Below are 10,097 nucleotides of genomic sequence, written 5' to 3' on the forward strand. Positions count from 1 at the left end.
ATACCTAACCTATAGCCACACTGCCTGTCCTACTATACGTAACCTATAGCCACACTGCCTGTCCTACTATACGTAACCTATAGCCACACTGCCTGTCCTACTATACGGAACCTATAGCCACACTGCCTGTCCTACTATACGTAACCTATGGCCATAATGCCTGTCATACTATACGTAACCTATAGCCACACTGCCTGTCATACTATACGTAACCTATAGCCACACTGCCTGTCATACTATACGTAACCTATAGCCACACTGCCTGTCCTACTATACGTAACCTATAGCCACACTGCCTGTCCAACTATACGTAACCTATAGCCACACTGCCTGTCCTACTATACGTAACCTATAGCCACACTGCCTGTCATACTATACGTAACCTATAGCCACACTGCCTGTCCTACTATACGGAACCTATAGCCACACTGCCGGTCCTACTATACGTAGCCTATAGCCACACTCCCGGTCCTACTATACGTAACCTATAGCCACACTGCCTGTCCTACTATACGTAACCTATAGCCACACTGCCTGTCATACTATACCTAACCTATGGCCACACTGCCTGTCCTACTATACGCCACACTAACCCTATAGCCACACTGCCTGTCACACTATACCTAACCTATGGCCACACTGCCTGTCCTACTATACGTAACCTATGGCCACACTGCCTGTCATACTATACGTAACCTATAGCCACACTGCCTGTCATACTATACGTAACCTATAGCCACACTGCCTGTCCTACTATACGTAACCTATAGCCACACTGCCTGTCCTACTATACGTAACCTATAGCCACACTGCCTGTCCTACTATACGTAACCTATAGCCACACTGCCTGTCCTACTATACGTAACCTATGGCCATAATGCCTGTCATACTATACGTAACATATGGCCACACTGCCTGTCCTACTATACGTAACCTATGGCCATACTGCCCGGTCCAACTATACGTAACCTATGGCCACACTGCCTGTCATACTATACGTAACCTATAGCCACACTCCCGGTCCTACTATACGTAACCTATAGCCACACTGCCTGTCCTACTATACGTAACCTATAGCCACACTGCCTGTCATACTATACCTAACCTATGGCCACACTGCCTGTCCTACTATACGTAACCTATAGCCACACTGCCTGTCATACTATACCTAACCTATGGCCACACTGCCTGTCCTACTATACGTAACCTATAGCCACACTGCCTGTCATACTATACGTAACCTATAGCCACACTGCCTGTCCTACTATACGTAACCTATAGCCACACTGCCTGTCCAACTATACGTAACCTATAGCCACACTGCCGGTCCTACTATACGTAACCTATAGCCACACTGCCTGTCCTACTATACGTAACCTATAGCCACACTGCCTGTCCTACTATACGTAACCTATAGCCACACTGCCGGTCCTACTATACGTACCCTATAGCCACACTGCCTGTCCTACTATACGTAACCTATAGCCACACTGCCTGTCATACTATATCTAACCTATAGCCACACTGCCTGTCCTACTATACGTAACCTATAGCCACACTGCCGGTCCTACTATACGTAACCTATAGCCACACTGCCGGTCCTACTATACGTAACCTATAGCCACACTGCCGGTCCTACTATACGTAACCTATAGCCACACTGCCTGTCCTACTATACGTAACCTATAGCCACACTGCCTGTCCAACTATACGTAACCTATAGCCACACTGCCTGTCCTACTATACGTAACCTATAGCCACACTGCCGGTCCTACTATACGTAACCTATGGCCACACTGCCTGTCCTACTATACGTAACCTATAGCCACACTGCCTGTCCTACTATACGTAACCTATGGCCACACTGCCGGTCCTACTACACGTAACCTATGGCCATACTGCCCGGTCCAACTATACGTAACCTATGGCCACACTGCCTGTCATACGTAACCTATACGTAACCTATAGCCACACTGCCTGTCATACTATACCTAACCTATAGCCACACTGCCTGTCCTACTATACCTAACCTATAGCCACACTGCCTGTCATACTATACGTAACCTATAGCCACACTGCCTGTCCTACTATACGTAACCTATAGCCACACTGCCTGTCCTACTATACGGAACCTATAGCCACACTGCCTGTCCTACTATACGTAACCTATGGCCATAATGCCTGTCATACTATACGTAACATATGGCCACACTGCCTGTTTATACTATACGTAACCTATAGCCACACTGCCTGTCATACTATACGTAACCTATAGCCACACTGCCTGTCATACTATACGTAACCTATAGCCACACTGCCTGTCCAACTATACGTAACCTATAGCCACACTGCCTGTCCTACTATACGTAACCTATAGCCACACTGCCTGTCCTACTATACGTAACCTATGGCCACACTGACGGTCCTACTATACGTAACCTATGGCCACACTGCCTGTCCTACTATACGTAACCTATGGCCACACTGCCAGTCCTACTATACGTAACCTATGGCCATACTGCCCGGTCCAACTATACGTAACCTATGGCCACACTGCCTGTCATACTATACGTAACCTATAGCCACACTGCCTGTCCTACTATACGTAACCTATGGCCACACTGCCTGGTCCAACTATACGTAACCTATGGCCACACTGCCCGGTCATACTGTACGTAACCTATAGCCACACTGCCTGTCCTACTATACGTAACCTATGGCCATACTGCCCGGTCCAACTATACGTAACCTATGGCCACACTGCCTTTCATACTATACGTAACCTATAGCCACACTGCCTGTCATACTATACGTAACCTATGGCCACACTGCCTTTCATACTATACGTAACCTATAGCCACACTGCCGGTCCTACTATATGTAACCTGTGGCCACACTGCCTGTCATACTATACGTAACCTATAGCCACACTGCCGGTCCTACTATACGTAACCTGTGGCCACACTGCCGGTCCTACTATACGTAACCTATAGCCACACTGCCTGTCCTACTATACGTAACCTATAGCCACACTGCCGGTCCTACTATACGTAACCTATAGCCACACTCCCGGTCCTACTATACGTAACCTATTGCCACACTGCCTGTCCTACTATACGTAACCTATAGCCACACTGCCGGTCCTACTATACGTAACCTATATCCATACTGCCTGTCATACTATACCTAACCTATGGCCACACTGCCTGTCCTACTATACGTAACCTATAGCCACACTGCCTGTCCTACTATACGTAACCTATAGCCACACTGCCTGTCCTACTATACGTAACCTATAGCCACACTGCCTGTCCTACTATACGTAACCTATAGCCACACTGCCTGTCCTACTATACGTAACCTATAGCCACACTGCCTGTCCTACTATACGTAACCTATAGCCACACTGCCTGTCCTACTATACGTAACCTATAGCCACACTGCCGGTCCTACTATACGTAACCTATGGCCACACTGCCTGTCCTACTATACGTAACCTATAGCCACACTGCCTGTCCTACTATACGTAACCTATAGCCACACTGCCTGTCCTACTATACGTAACCTATAGCCACACTGCCTGTCCTACTATACGTAACCTATAGCCACACTGCCTGTCCTACTATACGTAACCTATAGCCACACTGCCTGTCCTACTATACGTAACCTATAGCCACACTGCCTGTCCTACTATACGTAACCTATAGCCACACTGCCGGTCCTACTATACGTAACCTATAGCCATACTGATTTCCGAAAAGTTTAATAGGACAGGCCTCATAAAATGAGAAGATTTTGTTGAAAAAAATACCTAACCAACATCTCTCTTCCTCACTATCCATACCCTGTCACAGGAAGCAGCAGATTTTACAGCGTTCCTAAAACAGCTGCCAGGAAATGGAACCCATTATGTCACCATCAGGGTATCCATTCAATAGCCTGGTCCCAGATCTGTTTGCGCTGTCTTGCCAACCCCTATGGTCATTGTCAGGCCATTGGCACAAACCGATCTGGGTCCAGGCTATCTATTCAGGGGCTGGTTAACAGTGGGACCAGGGTTGGTACCCTTTTGCCTACACACTGTACTGTACAGCCGACATTACCACGTTGTTCACACACTAGTGAAAGTTCTAAAGCTGTGGTCAACCACCTCAGACTGGTGTTAGTGCCACTTTCCATTGTGGACAGGCAAGGTGCTCTCATTTTAACATTTTTTTCCATGAAGAAAGTCATCAAAATGTAATAATCTATCCAGTGCAGTATATCAGCTATGTGGTGGTGCTGCTGTATTGCTTGACACGATGCAACAGTTCTGTTTGTTTGCACTGCAACAGTTCATTGGTTGCAGAGCAACAGCTTGTGTTTTATAAGGGGATGTGTTGAGAGGGTGGTTCAGGGTTGAGTTAAATGTATTCTGCTTTATAAAAGGCTGGCGTAGAGCAAGGAAGTCAGAGCAAGCTGTGAAGACATGATCTACACTAGATATTAGATCATCTTGTAATGACTTTTCAGGATGTAGTTGAAACAGGCAGACAATGTTTGAGGGCTGTCTATTGTTTGAGCCTTTAGAAACAATGAAAAACAGATCCAAAGTAAAGCCCAAACATTTGTCCAATTTATTCATCATCTGCAGGAACAGGAAAAGGGGTGAGCTCAGGATGAGCTGAACCGTGCCAAGATCATATCTATTGGTCTGTGATTGGCTCGCTAGCATATAACGGGTGTGTGTGGAATTGTGTGTTGAATGGCTAGAGGAGGACCTTTGGGACAGAATAAACTGGTCTGTGAAGTGAATGTACAATGACCCACAAAAATCACTCCAAGATCAGTGCAAACCACTTACCCACTGTGCAAAAACATTGCATCACTGTTTCCATGTCATTTCAACCCAAAAAAACTGATTGGTTTGCAAAAATTAATCAACGTAAGGGAATGTTGTATTTCTTTTCACCTAACTTTTACCCTAAATCCAATGACAGGGTGAAATGTGGTTGATTTCAAGTTGAATTCACATTCAAATTGGTTGACAGCTCAAACAAATCCAAACTAGAATTTGAACTATGCATTACAATGTCAGGCTATTATGGTGAACATGCCCATTTATGGGGTAATATGATGAAGCAAGAAGGGTAAACTCAAAGGGTAAAACTGTCACGATGTACGTAATAATGAATGTCGGACCAAGGCGCAGCGTACATTCAGTTCCACATTTATTAAAGAAGTGAAACTTCTTTAGCAAAGACTAAACAATGAACAAACAAACCGTGACTACAACACTAACTCAAAACAAAACATTCAAACAATATCCCATAACCCACAGGTGGAAAAATGCAACTTAAGTATGATCCCCAATTAGAGACAACGACTACCAGCTTCCTCTAATTGGGAATCATACACAAACCCCAACATAGAAAATTAAACCTAGAACTCCACATAGAAATAATAAACTAGACTAAAACCCCTAGTCACGCCCTGACCTACTCTACCATAGCCTGTTTTCTATGGTCAGGTCGTGACAAAAACAGAAGGGCAAACTTTAATCTGACATGACATTTGACATGATTTAGGGTTTTTGTGTGTTTAGTGAAAATGTTTATTTTCCTTGGTACTGTAGCCCAGTCTCACTGACTGTATTCAGAGCTGACGTTAAAGCCAGTCTGTGGTGGACTATTTATACATCTGTGCTCCACTTCTTTTCTTGTAGGTTCCAGAACATGTACAGCAGGCTAAATACTGTTGTAATCCTATGTATAAGAACTACATTATCTAAAGCAAAGGCTTTGTGTACATACTCATTGTGAGTGTGAGGAAGTACATCTTCCCACTAAGCTATTCTTGTTTTTATGTATTGTAAGAAAGTTGTTGGGAAATGAGCTACACTAGATGAATTATTGGCAGTGATTATTTTGGAAGGGATAAATGGTAGGTTATCAAAATGTTTCAGGCCCCACCTGCTCAAATATTTCAAAACTGCATCTCTTTAATCACATTCCTTTTCTCTGCATTAGTTCACAGTATTATTTGACGGTGTAACTTAGCCAGAGTTCACTCATCACTACCATAAGAATCCTTGGCGCCTACGGGCAGTACGTACAACAGACCCACGCTAGGAATTCTTTGATCCCATTGTTGGCACCACTAAAGTCTTGCCCAGGTCAGATTCTAGTCACACAGTACAGCAAAACTGCTGCTCCTCCCTGGGCACCAGAACTAATCTAGTCAAGGCCATGCCATGCCAGTTGTCTGTCACCACTAGGTCCACAGGTCACCAGAGCTCCATGCCTGTGCTATTGTTTAGGAGCGAGGAACACTGGTGTATTCCAGATGGCCGTTCCCACCCGTCACCCAAATGTCCTCACTAAGACCCAAATTAGACAGAGCTATACTTGTATGAACAGACCCTGTATACATTTATTGGGACTTAAGAGTTATAAGATGGGAGGTAAGGACCCATTTGCATTAGTTAGTATATACACTGAATGTACAAAACTAAACACCTGCTCTTTCTATGACAGACTGACCACGTGAAAGCTAAGCTCCCTTATTGATGCCACCTGTTAATCAGTTTGGCTGAAGGAGGAGACAAGGTTTAAAATCATTCATGAACCTGAGACAATTGAGACATGGATTGTGTATGTCTGTCATTCAGAAGGTGAATGGGCAAGACAAAAGATTTAAGTGCCTTTGAATGGGGTATGGTAGGAGGTGCCAGGTGCACCAGTTTGAGTGTGTCAAGAACTGCAACGGTGCTGAGTTTCACGCTGATTAGTTTCCTGTGTGTATCAAGAATGGTCCACCACCCAAAGGACATCCAGCCAACTTCAGGAAGTATTGGGTCAAGATTGACCAGCATCCCTGTCGAACGTTTTCAACATATTGGAGTCCATGCCCCGATGAATTCTGGCTGTTCTGAGAGCAAAACAGGGATTAGGAAGGTGTAAAATAATTTAGTATGTTAAAAAAAAAATACAATACAATACAAAACATCCATTACATCACACCTGCCCAGACACACATGCTCACACCTGCCCAGACACACATGCTCACACCTGCCCAGACACACATGCTCACACCTGCCCAGACACACATGCTCACACCTGCCCAGACACACATGCTCACACCTGCCCAGACACACATGCTCACACCTGCCCAGACACACATGCTCACTCTCTGCCACATGGCCTCAAACTGCACCACTTCGTTTGTCGCCCACGCACTTTCAACATTTAAATAATAAAGCATTTGACCTTTCCATAATGTGTTAATGGAGGATTGGGCAATTTCCAGTTTAAATATGATTTTTCAAGATTGACCAAAAAAGTATCTCATTGCACCCTCATATTCCATGAAATATGCAGACAGACTGAACACTTAGACTTTGGAGCATTCCCAGAGGGCATGTATTATTGAGTCATTGTTTAAATGACTGCCATTGAGCTGTAGAATTTGTGAATGTCGTCTCTTGTATAATACATTCTATACATTAGTTTACACTGGATTAGGCATACATTTGTTACCTGTAAATGTGTTTTGTATGTTCCAATATTTCCTCACTCTTGTGCCAATATCAGTTCTTTTAAGTCGTGGTTCCAATAGTTTATTTATTTTTTTAAAGAGATTGGATAGTTGGATAAGCTCTTTGCAAGTTTTGTATATCATATAAATATAGTTCTGACACAAATAGGATTCCCTCAACATTACTCTGGCGTCCAAAAGATTCGGTAAAATATACGTTTTAAGTTGCATGTTTTGAAAATATCTACATTGGTCAATCCAGAATTGCCTTTAATGTAGTCGTGGAAATAAATGTATTTCCTAGTCATTTTGTTGATCTCTGCTCTTTAGGGTTCCATGACAACATGACCTCTCAGACTACTCTCTCTCAGACAGGAAGATGTGTTTGTTTTAGGACATTTATACTGTATAACACCCTTCTTACAGGTTTAGGATCTTCATTTGACCGGTTGGTAGAGCATGGTGTTTGCCATGCCAGTGGTGTTTGATTCGCACGGGGACCAGTACAGGATAAGAGTATAAAAACGTATCCACTCACTACTGTAAATTGCTCTGGATAAGATATAAAATAATCCTGCAGCAACAGGATTTGGTCCCGTGCTCCTGCTTTTTCTATTCTCTTTTGCTAGTCCTCCCGGTTTTGACCCTTGCATGCCCTGACTCTGAACCCGCCTGCCTTACCATACTGCCTGCCCTGACCTCGAGCCTACCTGCCACTCTGTACCTCCTGGACTCTGACCTTATTGTGATCTTTTTGCCTGTCCACGACCATTCTCTTGCCTGCCCCTTGGAAACTAATAAGTATCAGAAACTCGAACCATCTGCCTCCTGTGTCTGCATCTGGGTCTCACCCGGTGCCCTCATAGGTTGGTCAAAATAAGGCTACATGAAAAGTGGAATACTGTTAATATAACCGTGTGTTAGTGTGGGTTTTCAATGAATTAATGTAAATTACAAAGCGTATCTGCATTTCCTGTGATCAAATTAAGTGCCTACAGTGGTGAGGTCCGCCACTAAGGTGTTGACAACACCATAACCAAAAAGAACACTAACATTGTCAAACGCCACGTTGCACTCTGCTTCTTTGCTCTCAGCCCTCCTTCCTCTAAGACAAATCATAACTGTACTAGCAAGACTAGCAGAAGTACAGTTGATATACTGTTGAAGATGTGTTACAGTATGTAACGGATCTCGTCCTCTTCTGAAGAGGAGTAGCGAGAAGGATCGGAGGACCAAAACGCAGCGTGGTAAGTGTCCATAATGTTTAATAAAAACAGAACACTGGAACAAACCAAGAACGTGCATCAACGAAACAGTCCCGTGTGGCGACAAACACCCACGAAACAGGTGGAAAAAAGGCCACCAAAGTATGATTCTCAGAGACAACGACACCTGCCTCTGATTGAGAACCATACTAAGCCGAACACAGAAACCAACATAGAAAAACAAAACACTGTCCACCCCAACTCACGCCCTGACCATACTAAACAAAGACAAAACAAAGGAACTAAGGTCAGAACGTGACACAGTATGACAACGAATGTCTGTAACTACCCATCCCGGGTCTGGGATCGGTCATCATCTGACACTAATTAGCATAACACAACAGACATATTACTAGAAAATATTCCTATTCATGAAATCACAAGTGAAATATTTTTTAAACACAGCTTAGCCTTTTGTTAATCACCCTGTCATCTTAGATTTTGAAAATATGCTTTACAGCCAAAGCAAGACAAGCATGTGTAAGTTTATCGATAGCCTAGCATAGCATTATGTCCAGCGAGCAGTAGGCAACTTGGTCACAAATCACTGAGAGCCATCAGGTGACCACTTACGCAATATAGTCGCTTATGCTCATTCTTCAACATAAATGCGTGAAACTATGTCAAAATGCTGTAGACACCTTGGGGAATACGTAGAAAAAGGAATCTGGTTGATAGCTCTTTCACTGCTCAATAGGGACGCATCGGAACGCAGAGCTTTCAAAACATGAGTCACTTCCGGATTGGATTTCTCAGGCTTTCGCCTGCAATGTCAGTTCTGTTATACTCAGACAATATTTTTACAGTTTTGGAAACTTTAGATTTTTCTATCCTAAGCGGTCAATTATATGCATATTCTAGCATCTTGTCCTGACAAAATAGCCCGTCTATTTTCCAAAGATGAAAATACTGCCCCTCGAGTTCCAAGAGGTTAATTAAGTGGCATTAATAGTTAAAATCCTAAAGAAATTGATTATGACACAACAGCAACAATGATATTGTTCCTTTGAGAAAAATGCTGACTGCATTCTGTGTTTTTACCAAATAAACCACACTTTCAAACTTGTGCTAATCCTGTGGTTTGTGTGGATGACTACTCTGTTTTCGGTCCTATACTTTTAAAAAACAGAAAAGTTTAAAATAAATGTTTGGATTCCACTGGGAGCTTTGTACTTTACACTACATTGTTACATTATCAGTATGAACAGACGCCATCTGCTCAAAGACGAAAAGGAGAGAACCATACATTTGTCATCGCCACCATTAATAGACAACCACAGCCTATGGGAGTGTGTCCAAGCAGTGTTCTGTATAACA

Source organism: Oncorhynchus masou, chromosome 14 (assembly GCF_036934945.1).
Source record: "Oncorhynchus masou masou isolate Uvic2021 chromosome 14, UVic_Omas_1.1, whole genome shotgun sequence".
In the NCBI taxonomy this organism is placed as follows: domain Eukaryota; kingdom Metazoa; phylum Chordata; class Actinopteri; order Salmoniformes; family Salmonidae; genus Oncorhynchus; species Oncorhynchus masou.